The sequence below is a fragment of the Diadema antillarum genome, unplaced genomic scaffold (assembly GCF_040938485.1).
Source record: "Diadema antillarum isolate AM-2024a unplaced genomic scaffold, OU_Dant_1.0 scf00000144, whole genome shotgun sequence".
In the NCBI taxonomy this organism is placed as follows: Eukaryota; Metazoa; Echinodermata; class Echinoidea; order Diadematoida; family Diadematidae; genus Diadema; species Diadema antillarum.
The window spans coordinates 705,830-728,562 of NW_027271033.1; the positions used below are offsets into that span (position 1 = coordinate 705,830).

General features: G+C 38.4%; 1 pseudogene; it reads right to left on the minus strand.

The window, feature by feature from the left end:
* LOC139721494 (uncharacterized) overlaps nt 1-22,733 on the minus strand; it is a 188,909-nt pseudogene that overhangs the window by 142,923 nt on the left and 23,253 nt on the right.

Below are 22,733 nucleotides of genomic sequence, written 5' to 3' on the forward strand. Positions count from 1 at the left end.
TCTTGTTAGACTGTGCCAACTGAGAAGTGAGAAGAGGAATGGGAACAGTAGATCAAGATCTATTACTTGCAAATGGAGGATTATGAACCCTGGCCACATCTTGCTGCTCTTTGGGCATGTCTACAGGATATGATCCTTGAGAAGAAAAGCAGGGAAGAAGATAGCCACATAATGCAAATGAAAAGTAAACTCAGTCTCACAGGTTGCTTTTAATACAGCCTGATGAGAAAAGCATTGTCATTATTTTTCTTTGTCAATATATGGTTGTAGCTTTGTGACACAGAAGTCAATATGCTTGCCAAGCAATCTTAAATCACTTCACTTCGAAGCAGAAGGGCTAAGAACCCACAAAATCCTGCTTGACTTTTTGATGTTTCTGACCGCCCGCCATTAGTGACATACCTCAAATACATGTTCATTCAATACATGTTCCATCTTAGTCGCTTCTGTGACACAACAAACCAATCATGTTTTTTTTTTTTTTTTTCCAACGTTGCCTTTTCCAATGCATTTGTGTCTGGCACCAAGAGGTTGGTGATATATTGTGTAGGATAGGATTTTGTTGTTGTTGTTGTTGTTGTATTTTTCATCCCTGTTTGCTGTTCATAGATCATGTTGTCACTGTTCAGCAGGTTTCAAATACTATTCACTAATGTTTTCCTCAGACATTCATTATGGCCAGTTCTTCATGCCATCGGTGACAATTTATGAAAATATTGCAAATAAGGTACTTAGGTTATCCAGCATTGAGGTTAGAGCTCTTGATTGAAAAACCATCTACAAGAAGAACATTGAAAAAAGGGGTTGAGCTGTTACATACGGTTAAAAGGGGTCTTTGCCCTTTGACCCAGTGGCTTGTCTTGGGGTTGGCTGCTCCTTTGAGTGACATCATAAGTACCTGACTGGTTTGCCTGCTGATTGCCTGGGTTGAAAGGAAAGGTGTCTGTTGATGTGGGTAATTCCATTAAAAAGGGTCCCACTCGTTAAATACCCCTTCTATTTGCTTCATATTGTCATTTGCTTAAAAATTACATACCCTAAATCAATTTTACTTCTGAATACTCTTATTCAGGTAAGTATCTTCCTTTTCAAAGTAAAATATAGAAATTGCTTCTTCAAACTTCCACATGAATTTTGACAAAAAGTGCAAAATCACAACATTTTTGGGCAAAATTGTGTGACATTTTAGTGTAACACCAGTTAGACAGATTTACAGCTTGTTTGTGGATTAAACTCTATTTTACGGGGTCAAAAATGATAAAAGACGAGCAAATTTTGACCATCATAAATACAATTCATGCATCAATTGATACACATTTGCGCACGTAAATCCCAAGAAAGACGTTTCACGTATAAGTTTTGGTGTCCCCATAATTGCTTACACGAGAAACCTTAATTCATGAGTGTGGAATCCATATTAAGGACCAGTGTTGAACTGTTTGTTGTTATTTTGGTAGCAATCACATAGTTTAAAAGATTTCAAGAGAAAATTGAGGTAAAATGAATAAATTTGAAAAAAAGACCAAATCATAATTTTCACACACGTGGCTTTGGTGTCCCCCTAAATATTACGTCGAGGCACAGTGATCGCTAATTCTTTGTGTCTTATCACAACAGTAATTGCTCTTCATTGGCATATTTTACAATGTACTTGTAGCTGTGGTTTCTTTGTAACAGGTATAAAAAATTGACCACTCTATTAATTTGAAGAAAAAAAATGCAAAAATAATATTTGGTGTCCCCCTTACACGAGAAACATTGAAGAATCTTTTTCCTGGCCAAAAATAGGGGTTGTGTCATTTTTTCAATAGTATAGTTAATTTCTTGCTTCAAAATAATCACTTCTATTGAAACAAACATAGAACTACATGTGGTAAGATGCCAAAATGGATGGTTCACCGTGTAAGGGGGACACCAATAGTGTCCCCTTTACATGGTAAACCAGTTTTTCCCTATACACTGCAATTTGGTATACTGACTTCCTTCAATTTCAGTTTAGAATGTTAATTTTCAGTCAGTTTTCAAGGGACTTACTCAATATGAATGTTTTTTAAAGTTATGTCGAACAAAAATCTGATTTTCTGATTTTATTGGCAAAATAGGCATGTCACAAAGTGGGTCCCTATTTTATGGAATTACCCATATACATATGACTTATATACTGGCTACCTGGTTCTAGTGTGATAGAATTCATGAGCAGATAGAGTGCTCATCATATCCAAAAGATATGAAATGTATACCGCTGACTCACTTTTTACTAAACACATTTACATTCGAAATGATGAAATTCAAAGACAGAAAAGGCAAACTTGGTGTGCATCATTTCCTACTTGTATACCTTATAGTCAAGGAGTAAAAGTTTGTGTGTAAACTAAGCCTTCAGTCATGTTCTACCTTTCACACCATATCAGGGAAAATACACGGTACCATATTTCAAACATTGAACGTTGCAGCCATTGACCTTTTTAAGTCACCCATGAAGCCTGCCATTGAATTTTCATGAAGGCATAAAGAAGCAAAAAAGTTTATAACAGAAGTTTAGAATTGATCTGGTGTTGAACAATGGATAGTTTATGCTGCAGACAAGATATAGTTGATAGCACGGGAGCAGCAAAATCATTTTCAACACTGAAGAACACATAGAATGAAATCCATCTGATGAATCATAGTTTTACAAATAACCAAAGAAGCATGACATTACATGGCGGTGAAGCACATTAACATACCACCCATACAACAATGCATTTGTTCTTTGATGAAATAAATATATTGATGACAATTAACCTTTTGTCTGATTGCTGAAATAAAGTGCTTGCTCACATACAATATATGCAGATACATGCTGCATTGATTGAAAAAAAATAATTAAAGTATGGTATGGCTGTGAAGCACATTCACATACTATCAATACTAATCATCTGATGAAATCATACAATCACATGTATGTTGATTACTATTACACTTTTCATCTAATTATTTGAAATAGATCCCACGCTCACATACAATATACGCAAACTTGCTCTATGAATAAAAAGAAAAAAATGAATAAAGCTTGGCACAGCTGTAAAGCACGTTTACATACCACCAGACGATATATACAGACATTTTCTCCATTTAAGTCATTTTGAAGGAGTACTTGTAAGTGACTTTATGAATGGTAAAAATCAAGCTACAACATGTTGCACCTAAATAAACATATTTTCAGCAAGCAATATCATACCCTGTAGCTTGTCTGGTCTGTTAGCCACTGCAAAATTTGAATGAAAGGAAATGAGAATAAATATAAACAACACATAGCATAATACAGCCTAAAAATTGTCAATGGAACATTAAATACAATTTACGAATTAAAACAATACATGTTCAACCTTTGAGGAAAGTTGGATGGATCTCAGATATTGCACTTGTAGGACTTATTGATGTCAGTTTGTAAATAGTAACGTGATGTTACTGTCTCATAATATCTTAATATTTGAACTTTTCATCATGCTACTTTCAAATCAATGGATTTACTTGTGATTTCTTTTGAGGGGAAATGCAAGACATTACACAATAAGTTTGCATTTTGCTACTGAGTAACGGAGTTGACTGCAATATTGTACTTGAAGGTTAGTGCATAAGCAGACTAATCCAAAGGGCTTGCTGATATTTTTCAAACAATCACTCAGTATTCTTTACATTCAGCAAAATATCTATCCAGTTACCAAAAACAAATTCAGCCAAATCAAAGTTTATTACAAATACAAAGCGTATTTCAATCAATTTTGACATAGAACACATTACTTTAATTTGACATAGAACACGTTACGAAAATGGATTTTAGTGAATGTTTTGGAAGTAACATTTATTTACCTGAGAAGGTGTCTGCAGATTGTCCTTTCAAACTACCTGCTTGGTAAGATCAATATCAAGAGTTGTTGAAAATAATGCCATTTGTTTGTTTGTTGGTCTATGTATTTATCTTTTTGAATTATCCTTCAACAGGATGAGAATGTCTTAACAGATTATCATCATGTGATCTGATTAGCAATGTGTATGTTTGTGTGTCCCTGCTTGTTTGTACATAAAGTGCATTTTACAATGTAAATATTTACTATTCAGTAGTTTGCTCTAATAAAATCAACATTTGAACAGAAACACGCTTACTGTATAACTTGAATATCATGGTTAAAAAACATTCTGACAGGAATTTTCAGGAACATTCATGAGCAAAACTGATGTGAGAAATTGAAAGTCAAAGTAAAATATAATTTTACTGAAACAGCAATAACATGACGCAAATCTCTCGTTTGAAGAGGCTACACCCCAGTAAATAATGCCAGTGCATATCTTGGCAATCAATGACTTAAAGTCAAAGATATAAAACACCTGTTTCTTGACCCTGGCCTAATCTAAGCATCAGTCATCGCCACAGCGCCACAGGAGGGGGGGGGGGGCACCGCGTGAGGAGGAGATTGTTTTGGTTTTGGCATGGGCCATGTAGCTCCATGGTGCGTGTGTGTGTGTACGTGTGTGTGTGTGAGTGTAGACATTCAGCGTATGCAAACAGAGCATGCCTGTACTGTAGTGACCGGAACTATTGTCATTCCATTTTGCTCTCCCCTTCTCCCTCCCCTATCTCTCCCCCCTCTCCCTCCCTCTCTCCCCTCTCTCTCCCTCTCTCTCTCTCTCTCTCTCTCTCTCCCTCTCTCTCTCTTTCTCAATGATCCAGTCAGCAGACTGATTGTAACCAGGGAGGTAGTCTCACCTCCCCGTTGTAACTCACTGCCAAATAGCACATTGTTAGCACCGGCAAACTGGCAATGCTCTCCTTCTTATTCCTGTATTTTCGTTATTTACGGGTCGATTTTTTTTCGTTCGAAATGTAAAATGGATGACCATAGAATTTCTCAAAAAATATAAAATTGAAAACTTTAGAAAGGATAGAGAAAATTGAGTTCACTTTGAATGGTCTGCCACAGGCAGATATCCTTATCATGCTCTTACGTAATACGACAGCTGCTTTCTCAATGATCCAGTCAGCAGGCTGATTGTAACCAGGGAGTAGTCTTACCTCCCCGTTGTAACTCACTGCCAAATAGCACCGGCAAACTGGCAATGCTCTCCTTCTTATTCCTGTATTTTCGTTATTTACGGGTCATTTTTTTTTCGTTCGAAATGTAAAATGGATGACCATAGAATTTCTCAATAGAATATAAAATTGAAAACTTTAAAAAGGATAGAGAAAATTGAGTTCACTTTGAATGGTCTGCCACAGGCAGATATCCTTATCGTGCTCTTACGTAATACGACAGCTGCTGGAGTCATCAAACCCTGGCTTGGCCTCCAGGTTTGTCACGCCTGAGCAGAAAGTTTATTTGCAATGGACAAGTACTTCGACTCCCAACTCCCAAACGACAAATATACGCACCCCACTTTGGGTAACCCCAGTTGGGGACTCGCCTCAAACGAGGGATTGACGGCATGAAATATCACTGATACGAGTCCAGTAATACAATTAAATATATATTTCAGTGGTGTCATAAGAGAGAGGCAAAGAGAAGGTCACACAACAAGGGAGTTACAAACATATAAATGGTGCCATATAATCCAAGTGAATTCTGTGGTTTGTTAACACACACTTTCATATTTGGAGTGCACATTAATTCACCAAACCATGCCTTAACCTGTTGTTCTTGCTTTTTATTTTCTTCATTAGAAAATACACAGCATCACATTGTGGAGATTGTTGAAATGCATGAACATATATGTAAAATGGGGGTACTCATTTCCCATGGTCACTTCAGATTGCTACAGAGTACCAGATGATAAACTGTTATGAAAATTAGAAAATGAACATTTTATGTTAGGATGGAGTAACTCAAGATGAGTATAAGCTGTAAAAAAATAAAAAAAAAATCCTGCAAGTGCTCTTAAGAAGGTCAAATTATCTTGTGTCTCATACTGCAATGTGCTGGCTTCCGAAAAGACAAGACAGTTGTGCAGGTGTGGTGTAACATGCCTCTCAATCTGTCATTGGTGAGTATTCACAATAAAAGAATTCACAAAATATGCCACTGGTAAGCATTCTATGTGTCAGCAAGTGTGCTGTCTTTACCGCCAACATTGCTCAGAGATTTTGACATAGAGTCAATCCAATTCCGGGCTGTGGAGGAAGCTTGGTACGAAGTGGAAGAAGTATTCAAAGTTTTAGAACAAGTTGGGGGAACAACACACAAAATGGTTTATAAAAAACATGCTGGTACAACGAAGGAAAAAAGAAGGGGATTAACCCCCAAAACAAAACAAAATAACAACAACAGTAACAACACTTTGCAGTGGTCATTTCCACACCTTTACAAGCAGCTAAGTTTAGACGATGATAAGGAATGATCAACTCATAAGTCGATGGCAAGGCTGTATGCCACAAGTAAATATCAAAATGGAAGACATTGATGATAGGAGCATACCTTCATAAATCTTATGTGACTTTCTCACACAGGAGACAAATGCTGCCCCAAGTGAGATGGGATTATATGACATGCAGCAATTACAGTCCTCAGTGTGAGAGGAACAGATACAGTAAGTTGCAGATATATGCAGGCAGCTGACTGGTTGCTGCTTAACTCTGTCTGAAATGTCAGCAGCAAATAAAGGAAAATATCATTGCAAATTTATTGCGAAACAAGACCCAATATTTTTCAAGAGATTCTTCATTCTCTTGCTGTTTGTTCATATATAATAACAGTTTGCACAACAAACACTCACTGGCTATGGCTAAGCACGCACATATATCCAAGTTTGATCTTCTATGCACACCCCTATCACATCTCTAACCAAGCTTTAAAAAGTTTGTCAACATCTGCTCTGTACTCACTGGAGTTAGGCTCTGGTTCCAGTGGATTCCTCATGCCATAGTACATGTAAGGGTCTGTCGAGTTGACACCAGGCTGAGTGAGTGAAGAGACTTGAGGATAGTTCAGGGAGAATGGTCTGAACACACACCACAGGAAGCAAAAGGCGGGAATTGGAGAAGAAATTTAAACTACATGTATTTATTTGAATTGCATACCAGCAAGTATGTGTAAATCATCTGTAGATTACAATTACATATTTGTGGACTGACAAGCTGTAAAATATGAAACCTAAATTCATCTTTGAAAATTTGACTGAAATAAGTAACAAGAGACCCGCGGGTCTAGCGCTCACCTGAGTATCGCAAGTTCACCTTTCACGCAGTCACTAATCTAAATTATTCACAGCTCTACCAAAATTTGACCAGGCATTCTCAAGTAGAAGATGAAAATGTACAATAAGGGCCCAATTTTTTTAAGATTCCTTAATTTGGGGGGATTGGGGCCCCCTGGGGCCCTCTGGGTGGGGCATGGTGCCCATTTTGATAAATTGAGATCCTGAACACCTAGGGATGCTACCTGCCAAGTTTGACAAAAATCCATCATGAGGTTTTCAGGAAGAAGATGAAAATGTACAATTCAGGCCCCCATTTGGACCCTTCCAACCACCACCCCCCCCCCCCCCTACCCAAGAGGGGCACCCCTGGATCTCCTATGAACAAACTTGAACCTACAGTCATTAATGTACTCACTCATAGTATTATCTCAGCTCTATATATAACTTCTGATTCTAAAGAAGATTTATAAAGATTCCTTCATTTGGGGGATTTGGGACCCCTGGGGGCCCCCTGGGTGGGGCATGGTGCCCATTTTAAGAAATTGAGATCCTAACCCCCTAGGGATGCTACCTGCCAAGTTTGGTGAAAATAGGTCATGGGGTTCTCAAGAAGATAAAAATGTACAATTTAGGCCCCATTAGGACCCCTCCTCACCCCCTCCCTCCCCTGGGTCCCAAGGGGGGCACCCCTGATTCTGCCATGAACAAACTTGAAACTACAGTCATCAATGTACTAACTCATAGTATTAGCTTAGCTCTATCACTTCTGGTTCTAGAGAAGAAGATTTTTGCGGATATTCCTTAATTTTGGGGGGTTTGGGCCCCCTGGGGGCCCCCTGGGTGGGGCATGGTGCCCATTTTCACAAATTGATTTCCTAACCCCCTAGGGATGCTACCTGCCAAGTTTGGTGAAAATGGGTCATGGGGTTCTCAAGAAGACGATGAAAATGTACAATTTAGGCCCCATTAGAACCCTTCCCCACCCCCCTCCCCTGGGTCCCAAGGGGGGCACCCCTGATTCTGCCATGAACAAACTTGAAACTACAGTCATCAATGTACTAACTCATAGTATTAACTTAGCTCTATCACTTCTGGTTCTAGAGAAGAAGATTTTTACAGATTCCTTAATTTTGGGGGGTTTGGGCCCCCCTGGGGGCCCCCTGGGTGGGGCATGGTGCCCATTTTAACAAATTGAGTTCCTAACCCCCTAGGGATGCTACCTGCCAAGTTTGATGAAAATCGGTCTTGGGGTTTTCAAGAAGAAGATGAAAATGTAAAAAGTTTACGCACGACGCACGACGGACGACGGACGACGGACGACGGACGACGGACGACGGACGACGGACGACGGACGACGCACGACGCACGACGCACGACGGACGCCGGACGAAGGGCGATCGCAATAGCTCACTTGAGCCTTTGGCTCAGGTGAGCTAAAAACTAACACTTAATGCAGAGAGAAAACTGTTGTAGACGGCACATCCATGTCAGCACATTGCTCAGCTGATACGGCCACGTAACCAGGAACCTCTTAGCAGGAACCCACCTTAAATGGAGTGAAGTTCTAGTAAATGCAATAAATCTATGTTATTTTCATAGCATTATTGGCACCAAAACCTGCTCAATTGTGACATAGTTACATTTATCAGCTGCCACTATTCCTCACTCATTCTCAAAATGATGACTGAATCCAGAAAAATACATAAATATAACTTTCCTAACTTGATGGCCAAAATTCTACCATACCCAAGATTGGCGATTGTCAATTGTGCAGTCTACACATTTGCAGTTTGAGAAGAATTATTTTTGACTACAGAAAGGAGTTTGCCCCCAGTAATGCTATCTTGTCTTACAGCATCGACGGGTATGTAAACCTAATACAATGGTCTTATGTCATTAGCCTAACTTTCAAACCGAGTTTTGTGTTGGGTAATTTGCATGAACCCATGTGGGCCACTGCCTAAGCAAAACTCCCACTTAAACAGGAGAAAAGTTTGTTTCCTGATTCCTCCCAATTAAGCGGGGCCACTGTACCATATCTATTCACAGTAAGCACGACTCCTGACTCACCTGTCCAAGAGTTCTGGCTGAGATTTGGCCATGGCTTCTTTCAGGCCCAGGTCACCTAAAGGTTCTGGGGCAGGTAGCTCACTCACTTGTGCAGACCCAAAACCATACTGCAAGAAGAGGACAGATGAGGACAAAACAAGCTTAAACAAAACAAAACAAAACTGAATCAAACTCAATGAAAAGTTTGAAAGTATTCCTTTAAAAAAAAAATAATTATTGGCATTCTTGTTTGTTTTGGGGTGTTTATAAACATGGCTCAATTAAACAATTTAAGCACAAAGCATTCTAAATAGTTTACTTAAGCATTATTTATCATGTCCGCATGTACATTTGTATCTACTGCACTCAATGTATGCACTGCAGCCCATATGTTGATGCCAATCTGCAATTATGAGTTGGGTTGATTTCTTTGTAACATTAAATATAAAAGCATTTACAACAAACTAGTTAAGGGAGCATGGTATATCATTATTTTATTTCATAAGATGAAAGTACATAATGATCTAATAATAATAATAATAATAGCTACTTTTTATATAGCGCATTTCACACTTAAGTGTCTCAATGTGCTTTACAGACTATTATTACCCCGGTCACTGGATACATTATTTCCAACCAGCACTAACAGTGCTCATTCTCCACTCCCTGGGGAGCATTCCAGCCAATCGCAGCCATTTTACAGGCGCGCACATGCTGATCAACCAACATAAGCTTTCTCATCCTACCGGGTACACATTCATACTCCTCATGATCTGCATTTATTTGACATTTAGATTTAGTGATATTCTAGTGCACATTATATACTCCCCACAACTAAATGACACTTCGAATAAAAACAATCTGAAACCATACCTTATAAATTTCAACCCCCCTTGAAGCTGCACTGACAGAACCTCATAAATTGAGATACTATGACCTGGTTCCTTCTGCTCATGGACTTGATAGTCTGTACCCACAATACCTCGTATCTCAACACAAACATCCTCTACTTGTGATCTGCTTGCTGTATTATTGTGCTGACTATACTTTGTTTCTCAATTGCCAAGTTTAAATCACTGATTTTCGCAACTTTACTTTTATCTTGTCTTGAAAAGCATGGTGACAAAATGTGATTCCGAGCCAGCTTAATTAGGAAAGCGTTTTTTATTCCGAAGGTTCATTAATCCAAAAATAAACTAATGTTAATGTTGTAATTCTCAAGGTTCGTTAGTACATGCTTTCTTTTCTTTTTTTTTTTTTTTTTGGATTAACAAACTTTGGGAATAATAAACTTTCTTTAATTTTTGGATTAATGAACCTTCATAATGATGAACGCCTCAAATGTGATTAATGAACCCTATTTCATTTTCAAAATAACAAATATATACATGTAGGGAATAACAAACCTTTGGAATAATGAACCTTATTTCATTTTTTTGATTAACGAATGTTAGGGAATAGTGATCAGCACTCATTTCTGCCTGTGATGAATGAAGTGTATGGCATTATACATGTACTCTTTATTTCTTCCAATTGTTAATGAAAATGATTACTAACTCTACTTGATTATTGCATCAAACAGTTCATCATGAACTCAGATATGCAGTGATATATCTAATAATATTTGTAAACTATGTCATCCTCATGGTCACCTCATATATCCCTTCACTTTTGTAGATTCCACGCTCCCAACCAAAAAAATGTTGATCATTTGATTGTATAATCTTCAGACATAATACTCTTTGTCAATTTTCAGCTGCCCCTTGCATGACTCCATCTATAAAATTACCAGATTTTTATGCTGCAGATTATTTAACTTGGCTTGGATGTGAAATTGGATCATATTGAAATGCCATAATTTATGCGGATTCTTTATCTACATTGTATATATGCAAAGTCTCACATTTTCTTTTATTTAATGCACCCGAGTTAAAATAGATGTCTTGAATTGAGTTGTATTTTCGATACTAAATTGGTAATTCATTCTATTTATCACTGAAGTAATGTGTAATGAATACAAATGCATCAATATTCTTTCATTAAAATCAAGTGCTATATGTTGAAGTTTATCCTGGTTACAGTTTGTTATTCCAAAGGTTCTTTATTTCGAAGGTGTGCAATTCTAAATATGAAAAAAAAAAAATCTTCTGAATGACAAACATTATTCTATTTTCAGTCAGGTAACTCTACTTCTTTTTTGCCTTTAATTTACTAAACCTTCAGAATAACGAATCTTTGAAGTAAAAAAAAAGTTCAGAATAACAGCCCTAATTTCATTTTTGTGTCAAAAAATCTCTGGAATGCAAACCCTAATTCATGCTGGGATTTACGAATCTTTGGTATTACACAACTTCGAATAATACCACAAATTTTCAGATACACATGTATCCAACCAGTCCTTTGTCATTTTTGGATTAACAAACCTCTAGGTATAGGAAATTTGTGTGTTTCGAGAAATGTTTATCCTTATTTCATTTTTTCATTTGTTTCATAACTTGCACAAAAACAGACTCCAACTCTCCCACTTTGAGGCCATTTTTCTCAAAATCTCCCACTTTCCTGTTTGAGTTTGTTTGAGTTTGAATTTCTCCCATTCAGCTGTGCATCTCCTGCCTAAGATGTACAAATTTTCCCTCTTATGTTTAGCTTTCTCCTGCCCACTTTTAGTTTTATGTTATATATGTTCAAAAATTAGGCTAAGAGAGCAACAGACAGCATTTATAATCCTTGAGCTTCCAGGGACCTTAAAGAAGAAATCCACGACCTATAAAAAAATTATTCATAATATAGTTAAGAAATCCAGGATTCCGATGAGCTTAATGATATACCTCACTTCATAACCGTTGCAGCAAACAAGATTTTACATTTGGGAATATTTTCAGCCAAACAGTTCAAATTGCTGTACGGAATCGAAATCAATCACGTGACCCGATGACGTTTCACCCTCACATTGCTCGAGCGAAGTTTATTTGCGGAGGAACGTAGGAGGAGCTCAATACACGTACAGTACCTTGCGCAACTGCGTTGCATACACTGAGCTGCATGCATGATATGCATGCTGTTCGACATCGTGCGTGCATCATAACATTGAGCAAAGATGCCGATGTGTCAGGCATACAGGTGTACGAATAAGCCTGGGAAAGGCAAGAAAAAAAGCTTCTTTCAGATACCCAACCCAGAAATAGAAAGGGAACGGTGTGCAAAATGGCTCAACAACATTGGAACAGATAAATTTGATGTGAAGACATACAAATTTAATCCAAATCGAGTCGTATGCGAAGACCATTTTGAGTCGCACTGGTTCCAGGATGACATTCGTGTGCACGTGATGGGATATGTGCATTAGCACTGCCAGCAGCGGCAGCCCTCTCGGTCAGTTCTTCTTGATTCCACTCTGGTTGGAAAGCATATCCAGGTGGACTCGACAAGACACTTGCAGTAAAACAACATAGAATGAACGTACAGCAATAAACGGAGATTAACAAAATGGGGGCTAATTAAAGCGGAGAGAAAATTGTAAAGGAAAGAACAAGCGATGTATGAACTGTATGCTGTACGTATGTATATGGTTCACGGTGTAGTGGGACGCGACGCGATGCACACTGTAAGCTGAACGCTGCGACAACACACGTACATACATTGTACACACACACTCACACATAGTACTTTATACAAGTGGCACACACACACAATTTCTGTCTGTGGCAAGGGCAGGCAGCGATCGTAGAAAACGGAAGTGCGGGTCGTACGTCATCGGGAATTGCATTGTGGTAGAGAACAGTCTCGCTCACTTTTAATGCGTCTCGCAAAATGAAAATATTAAACAAAATGATTAAAAATATTTTCCGTCAAATATTTGTGAAATTAAGAGCATAGCTGAGCGTTTCATATTTTTGTCTTTCATTTGAGCATGACTTTATGTAGTCCCGGATTTCATCTTTAAGTGGGCCATGAAGCCCGGGTGCAAAGGAACATCACGCTTCACATGCATAGTACCGTGCAAGTGTTTGTGCAATCCAGTTTACTGTGGGGGGGGGGGGGGGGATACAGGGGGAAGAATCTCTCATCCAAGAGATGCTTCGGGATGGAGTCGATCCCTCAAAATTTGTTTCGAGTTGAAACTGAAAACTGGTATCTCAAGTAAAACACTCAAAACTCAATCTAGACAAACGCCAATGCCTCAAAACTCAGTTCCAAATATCAAAAAGTGATTTTCTGTCTTTTCAACAATGAAGTTAACAAATTTAGAAGCTTTAAAAAGAAAGGATGTCATCAAACGCTCAATTTGTTGCAAAAGGAAAGTTTTTTTTTTTCAAATTCATGAAATTCTTCTGTCGAGATGTTTTCATTGCAACTGATTGACGAATTGCCCTACATCGACATAAGAACCAGCTGCATACCATAAGCATTGGAACTGTTACTTGCTGTCAGGCGGAAGCTTGATGGTCTAGTGGAGATGATGCCTGTCCAGGGGTCAGGAGGTTGTAGGTTCATATCCTGCTCGAGTATGTACTCCCATGATTTTTTTATCATGGCTACTACTAAAACACACTGATCAATTCAGTGCTTATTTACGTTGATGTAGGGCAATTTGTCAATCTGTTGCAAAGGTTTCTTTGCTCCCCTGAAAATTCATAATCTTTAAGATATAAGGTCTTGTCACCCTAACAATATTCTTGTATACAATTTTCTTTGGTGAGTTATTGAAATCTTTCTATTGAAAAGGGATGACTTCTTTGCTACAAAACTTTCCTTGAAAACTTTGAACTTGCACATCCTTAACATGTGATCTGCAAATGCAGGATGCATGTACAAATCATGCAAATTAGACAGTACTCATACTACATGTTACACAGAGAAACAAAGGGCTGTATAATTCTGTGTATGGGGTCTTACACAAACTCATGCAAATTGAGGTGGGTCAATTCATGAAATTGGTTTTTGATCTAAACCAAAATAAAGTTCAGAGAAGGGCTAAAACTTAATCTTCCACCATTTGCAATTGCTTGCAATACATTGAAAGGATGTACCAAGAAACTTCTATGGCCGATGCAATTTTCCAGATTATTGAGCAGTTTTGGAGTATTTTGAGATCAAAGATGTATAATGATTTCGGTTGTACACAACTTCCTGAAGCACCCTCCCCGCTCAGTAGTATGTAGGTAGAACATTACGTGATTATTAATCATAACCAAGCAGTCATATTTTTCAACAAGCTACATGCAATTCATTTTAGCCCAGAAGATCTGGGAATACTGCTGTGGCATGATTTGTTGATTATACATAATCAATAATAAAAATCAATGTACAATCGCAGCAAACACAATCAGGTATGTGCTGAGATTGTAGTATGTGTTTCCCCAGAAATTCTTGCAATATCATAGACCTTCATTACAGCAAGAATTTCAGTATTGATCACTACGCATTCTGTATAATCCTATATCTATGCATACATCTATGGATAATCTAAGCTATTTATAATGTATCATAAATCTATGTTCAGAACCCTGCTCATTATGATTTTGTTGTCATTAATCCACATGTAGCTGTGATCAAGGCCAGAAAAGGATTAAAGCTTGAGAATTACAGTGCGGTGGAAAGTTATGTCATTGGACGTGCAGTCTACTTTATTTGTACACTTATGATATACATACACACACAAACATACATATAGTACATATTACATTACATAAATACATTTGTATGCGTCTGTGTGCCAAACACTACAAATGCTTTAGATTAGATAAAGGTGTATGAAAACAAAGAGAACCTACCGGTACACCTGGGACACCATACTGCCCCTGGTATGGCACTGTTGAAGCAGGTGGTGCCCTGGTCCCATAAGGCTGATTGAGAAAGGAGGGCATGTAACCCTGGGGTACTGGTTGTGTCACAATCTGACCTTGTTCCCTTTGGGGTTGGGCAGCTTGGCTTCCTGACTGTCTCGCTGACAGGGGCTACAGATGCAAACACACATACAAGGGTGATTTCTCTATGTATTTCAAGTTTAATAAGGAGCAGTGTTTATCAACTGAATATGCTTCTTCAACATGTGTCCCTACAGATGGAATTTATTTCTCATCACATTATCCTTAAAATACACCTTGGGCAAGTTGTGGGGGGGGGGGGGAGTGAGTATAGTGTGTGATCGAATCATGAATAGAATGTGAGTCCATCAGTAAAGTGCTTTATTACTACACATTACAATAAAATGAGCTGGTCTTTTGCAAGCTAATTCAGCATTTAAGAACGTGAGAGGAGCTTTCTGAAGCACTCTAAAACTGTTCTGAGGAAAACAGTATGTACACTGTTCTGTCTAGATAACTCTTACTGCAAACACACAGCAATTTCCATTGTCCATGTTAATATGAATGAGAGTTGTATTATTTTATCTCTGACGTATATTGTGTCTTCATGGGTTTTGAAAAGTACAACCTTTGCAAAGAAATTAAAGAAACTATTATTTGCACTGGGAAAGAATGTAAAAAAAAAAAAATGGAAAAATCACAGGACAAAATTTTTTGATAAATTTATGTGTTTAACTGTAACTGTGGATTTCCTGATTGAATTCATGTCAAATGGCAAAAAGAAAGGACTATACAAGTACAAGGGAATTTTCAGTACAAAGTTATAAAGTGAATCCACAAAAGTGGATGTGCTAAATCAAATACTGATACTGTTACATCTTCAACTGTAAAAAGTAACTATGAAAACATGCAATGCCATTAGAGAGTTAGTTACAGAAAGATATCAGCACTGCAATCATCCTCTACATCATCAAATTAAATTTTTGTGCAAAGAATTTACAGTTGCTATGAATAATGCTATAAAATGCAAGCTGGTTATAAAAAGTGAGATGATGAGCAGGAATTTTAAAGAAACCATGTGTTGTCTGATAGGGATGTTTTTATGGTCCTACATATAGAAGTAGACTAGAAAGATACGTTCAGGCAATGTTAACGTCTAGTCACTGGTGATCATGTATCTCTTGAGTGAGTAATGGTGGATGCTTTTCATTCTTTGCCTTGATCCATATACTGAATGTATCAAACATTTTCTGAGCCCAGCTCAATTCATCATTCACGGACAATTTTGATAGGACACACCAGGTGAATCCTCTTCCAAAATGACCCACATACCATTTGTTTTCACTTCCAAGAAAGGTCACTTCAGTATACATTAGAAATGTTTGGATGTCATTACCTATCACACATGCACTCATCATTTGACTTCTGTCATACAATGTCCTCCTGCCTTCACTCCTATCTCCTGCTACAAATTTTAGCAAAAAAGTATGTACAGCGCTTTCTACTCCATGGTCAACTTTCTTACCTGCTGAACTTATTTGCAGTAAAACAAGCAAATGCCAATCTACCCAAAATATGCTATGTGATTCCAGTTATTCTACAACCCTTTTAAAACCTTTTGCTTTGGCCATGTTACAAAGGCTTGAAAAGCGTTGTCTAAGATGAATCTGAAGTATCCATTTGAGACATACAACTGTACAGTAGTACTAGTAGTGGAGGAAACAATTAGATATGTGAGAGCAATAAAACAGCAAACAATACCAAGAAATATGGAAAAGAGTGTTTTTATATTTTTACTGGCAAAAATGCTCTTACCTGAGGAGCAGGGGACTTTGCGGCTGAAACCAATGGGTGGCGCTGTGATTCTTTCTCTCTGTTTGTATAGGAAATGTGGTGTTATAAAACATTCACTCTATCACATATAAAATAGGTTATTTCAAGTTCTGTGCTAGTGCTGGTGTTATCTCCTAGCAAATGCACTAAAATGAGCTTTAACATGGATGCACATAACACCAGTTGTAACTAACAGTCTCTATCATCAGCATTTCTTCAGGTCACTGCTAGGTCTGTGGATTGATGGGACAGAACTGCTCATTAAAAAACTAGAAATGTCGCTATGGCGACTGATGCCTCCGCCATAATGCATGATTCTCCAATAGGTGTATAGTACAATGTCTTCACAAAGTGTGATCCATGACAGTTTCACATAGCTGGCAAAATATTGAAGTGACAGGTTTGTCAGAAATGTCTTGAACTGGGTTTGCTATAATTTTCTAAGAGTGCAAGTACACATATTTTGGGAATTGAGAATTTTTACTTGAATTCTGACGAACCTTTCTATAAATTTATGCATTGAGTAATTTCCAAGGTATGAAGAAAGAGTGTAATGACGGTTGATAGATTTTTTTTTTTTTTTGAGGGGGGGGGGGGCATTGAAACCTGGCCTTTGACCCTTAACCTCTGACCTTTGACCTTCTGGCTGGAAATTTCTCGGAGAATCTCCATTTAGGTAATGCATGTATTAAGTTTTGAAACTAATAATGCAAGCATTGCATATACTAGTATATGAGCGAAATAGTAACATTTTGACAAGTTGACCTTGACCTTTGACCCCTGACTATTGACCCATGACCCCTAAATTCCCTAGATAATCCCTGCCAGTCAGTACATGCGTATGTACCAAGTTCCACAAAGATACATTGAACCTTTGCGAGAAAAGTGATATTGCAACATTTTCACCTAACCTTTGACCTTTTGACCTTTGACCTTATGACATGAAACTCTCTCTGGAGAATCATTACGCAGTAGTACATGTCCACACCAAGTTTCAAGAAAATACCTTTGGGCATTGCATAGATATGGGGGAAATTGCAACATTTGTAGCATTTGACCTTGACCTTTTGACCTTTTACCTCCTGCCAATGTCACTAAAATCTACTCAACTAATTGTCCCATCATACATCATCCTTGGACCAAGTTTGGTAAAAGCTGCTTCATCCAGTTTTGAGTTATCACATAAACAGATAAATTTTAGGATTTGACCTTGATCTTTGACCTTTGACCTCTGTCCGATTTCACTGAAAACCTAATCAAGTAATTGTCCCATAATATATCATCCTCCAACAAAGTTTGGTGAAATTTGCTCCGTCCAGTCTTGAGTTATCGCGTAAACGGATACAATTTCATGATTTGACCTTGACCTTTGACCTTTGACCTTTAGCCGATTTCACCCAAAATCTAATCAAATAATTGCCCCATCATACTTCATACTTGGACCAAGTTTGGTAAAATTCCAGTAAATATTAATCAAGTTATCGCGTAAACGAAAGCGGACGGACGTACGGACAGACGGACAACCCGAAAACATAATGCCTCCGGCACCACTTCGTGGTGGAGGCATAAAAAAAGTTTGTGTAATTGGTTTGAGTCAAATCTGGACAGGGTTTGAATGCTTAGTTTTAGACGCATTATGAGGACAGCTAAAATTTCCAAAAATATTGTTACTTCTCCATAAGGTGAAACATGCAATCTAAATAAATGCTCAAGGTTCTGTAGCTCTTCCAGCAGGCAAAAGGGCACTGGAATCCTAACAAGAGACCCAGGGGTCTCACACTCACCTGGGTATCGCAAGTTCACCTCCCATGCATTCTGGCAGACTCTTACCTGAGAACATTGGAAACTTGTGGTGGGGTAGTTTGGGAGCTGGGGGTATGGTGTCTATTTGCATCATATTCCATCACACTGGTAAAAATACCTGCAAGGTACACTGTACTTCATAGAAGGTTGGACTATGCAGTTTTGTACCAACTCATAGTATTAATTTAGCTCTATCACTTCTAGTTCTAGAGAAGGAGATTTTTTAAGATTCCTTAATTTTGGGGGGTTTGGGCCCCTCTGGGGGCCCCCTGGGTGGGGCATGGTGCCCATTTTAACAAGCTGAGATCCTATTTCCCTAGGGATGCTACCTGCCAAGTTTGGTGAAAACCGGTCGTGGGGTTCTCAAGAAGAAAATGAAAATGTAAAAAGTTTACGCACGACGGACAACGGACGCCAGATGCCGGACGAAGAGCGATCGCAATAGCTCACTTGAGCCTTTGGCTCAGGTGAGCTAAAAAGCAGTAAATCGAGCATTGAACATGAACACTCATAGTGCTACCATTACTTTACACTATATGCTAATCAATGTGGGCAATTGCACGCGACAGTTTTCATCCACTGTGGAATTCATAAACCTATGCTGTCATTTACGTGCAAGGAATTTGGAAAAACACCTGAACATTACAGCTGTAAGCAAAACACCCTTTGTAGCAGTTTACAATATCCAGAAGCAAAAAAAAAACAACCAAAAAACAAAAACAAAAAACGAACAAGAAAAATGAATTTAAATGCTTTTGTTTCTTTGTTATGAATTGAGTTCTACACACGATATATTCATTTCATTTTCACAATAACAGATAATTACATTCCCACAATCCATGTCATGTTTAATCGCCATGCAAATATTATGTAAATCAAGATTTGGTTAGGTACTTTTAGCTCAAATGATGTTAATATGACAATGCAACAAATCAGTGGAATGTCTAATCTGCACATTGCACACACTACCAAAACAACAAAAACAAACAGCATGATGTTGCATGTACCTATTTTCATTTTCAAAACAGAGTTCCAGCAGACAGTGTAATTCTAAGAACTTTATTTGCTCAAAAATGGACAATAAAAGTTTACACTATAGTAAGTATTCACAGTATTCAATTGAATGCAGTGACTTGAATACAAATGCCTGGATCATTCAAAACTGCTTTCAAGCTTCAAATAATGATGTATTTGCAGCAGTCACCTTATCTTAGCTTCCTTGGCCTCTTGCATCTGCTGCTCCAGCTCTTTTCTGTACTGCTGCTTCTTCCTTCTTGCTGCACTCTCTGTTTCCCTTCGACCTTGAGAACACAGATAAAGGTGGAATACAGTAAAAGGGTGTAACTCAAAGGAGATGAAATCTTATCGTGAACTGGTTTTGTTTTCTACTGTTATCTACTTTCAACTAAAAATGCACATTTGGTCTACTTTTCTTAGAGGAGGAACATGTTGCAGCTGTTGAAACTTATACGTAATATACCGTCGGATTGTGTATTTGGTTATAAACATTGACTGTGAGCACCTTGAGCACCTTTGAGTGGATATGTTGCACATTATAAATGTCTATATTATAGTTATTATCATTATCATTATTATTACTTGTTTTTTCTGAGCCTGTTGCATTTGTTCCAGCTGCACTGGTGTACTACTAGACCAGAGTCTAAAGCTACACTTGCAAGTCCAAACAAGTCACTGCAACAATTGAATGCTCACAGCATTAGTCATGGTGCCATGGGATCAGACTGTAAAGTTGCTTCACATTCTTAAAATCAATATAAAATATAATATCATTACACTTATTGGAAGCGGCAAAACAAAGAGATCAGAGAGAGTTGGGTGTGAAATGAGGTTAAATGCATATTCTACAGACCCTTGCATCTGCATGTATGAGCATATGAAAATCAATTTGGCCTACACAGAAGCATTTCATGGTTAGAGGCAAGAGCTGTTTCTGAGGCAAGCTTTAACAAGCCTCACAAGAGAGTGAACAGGGATACCACCATTCAGTGAAGTAAGCATGTCATGTAGCAGTCTAGAATGGATGAGGCTGCTTACAAACAGTCTTCAACGAGAGCTGCATCAATATCACAGGCAAAATCATCCCAGGCCAGTGACATCCATCACAGAACAAGCAGGATGGAGTTCAAATCACACCTTCAAGGATTAACATGACAAACTCCAAAGCACCAGACTTTGCTTTGACTCTCCTCCATGCTTACAAAGTTCTAACCCAACAGGTACTACAAGTACAGGATAAAGTGTCTCTTCATGAATACCCGATAGCTTCTAGTGGGCTGAGGTCAGAGTTTCTTTGTAGGTCTCACTGTGTTTCAAGAGAACAGTTAAGTAAACTGAGAGCATTACAGATGCAAGTATTTACTGGTGAAGTTTAATCCTTACTTCATGAGGTAAACACAGCAAAGATATAAAGTGCTCACCAGTTCCCATCTGAGTAACACTTGTTTACCTTCATGACACTCACAGACTCCATCATCCACTCAACCCACAGATGTCTATGGGAGGATCAAATTTTGTCCTCACTGGCTGGTGCAAACTAATCAGGTTTCTCATTTCATTTCTCCACTCCACATACCTCATAAACTCAGATAGCTAGACTAAACTCACAAGTCAATACTTGCTAATATAATCCTCTCATTATCATTGTATTGAGACAAACAAACAAATCTGTCTATTACAGTACACCTGGACAGTAATCATTTTGATCTACTTTCAGTTCAGTTCAGTTCAGTTTTTATTTACTGGGGAAGTTCATTCTAAAAACACAAAGCAAATTACACTCCATTACATCTCATTATGACTGACAACATAATATTATGTGCGAAATGTCATCTTGTCAAACTGACTAAATATAAAGTAAGAGACGCAGGGGTTTCACGCTCACCTGAGTATTGCAAGTTAACCTCTCACGCAGTCACTAATCTAAATTACACACAGTTTCACTAAAATTTGACCAGGTATTCTCAAGAAGAAGATGAAAATGTACAATAAGGGACCCCCCCCCCCCCCACCCATAGTATCAACTTTAGCTCTATCACCTCTGGTTTTACAGATGAAGATCTTTAAAGATTCCTTAATTTGGGGGGGTTTACGCACGACGGACGACACACAATGCATGACGGACGCCAGACAAAGAACGATCGCAATAGCTCACTTGAGCTAAAAAGGCATTCCAAGAGATTGGAAACAAATGAACAATTTGGTAGTAATCATCAAAAGGGCTTTTTACACTTGTGTTTCTTAACCCCGGACTTTCTCTGACCCAGGACTATCGTTAGTCCCGTACCAATTTTTTCAGCTTTTTACACTCGCCAATTAGTCCCGTACTATCTCTTGTCCGGGGCTAAGGAGAAAACTGACCTTTTTACACTCGTATTTCTTAGCCCCGGACTTTCCAAACCACATGAATATTCATAATTACGCTGTGTACTGTACACGTACACGCACGCACCGGCAGCACTTGATTACCTCGTTTCTGATTGGTCAGTGAGGGTCGGACTTCGTCTCCGTCGCTTAGCCCAGGATTATTTTTTCGTTCTGTTTACACTCACTTGCTTGGCACCGCAATTGCGGTGCTAGCACTGCAATTGCGGTGCTAACCCCTGCTATTTTGCAGGGCCAGATAGTACCGTACTATCGGTGGGGCTAGCCCACTTTGGCAAAAACGAGTGTAAACAGAAAGTTGGCTAAGGATAGTCCCGTACCAACGGTGGGGCTAAGGCCCCCCCTTAGCCCCACCGTTGGTCCGGGGCTAAGCAAAAATTTACAAGTGTAAAAAGCCCTTAAAAGACTGATGTTCATCATGATCTTCTGGTGGAAGCAAGATTATGTCCACTTATAATCATATTTTCTTGATTATTTCCTTTTAAGATTTTCCCATACATATTCTGCGGTTAGTTTTGTAAATCAATGATCACCTAAAGGCAGGCTGCTCTCCTCAGCATGTGTAGCTGATTTAGCTCTGGCAGGTCTCTCTGGCTCTTCCTGTTTAAGGGCTGGTTTGGGTCTGCAGAATGAGATTAAACCATACATTATTCATATGTAGCAATGGTA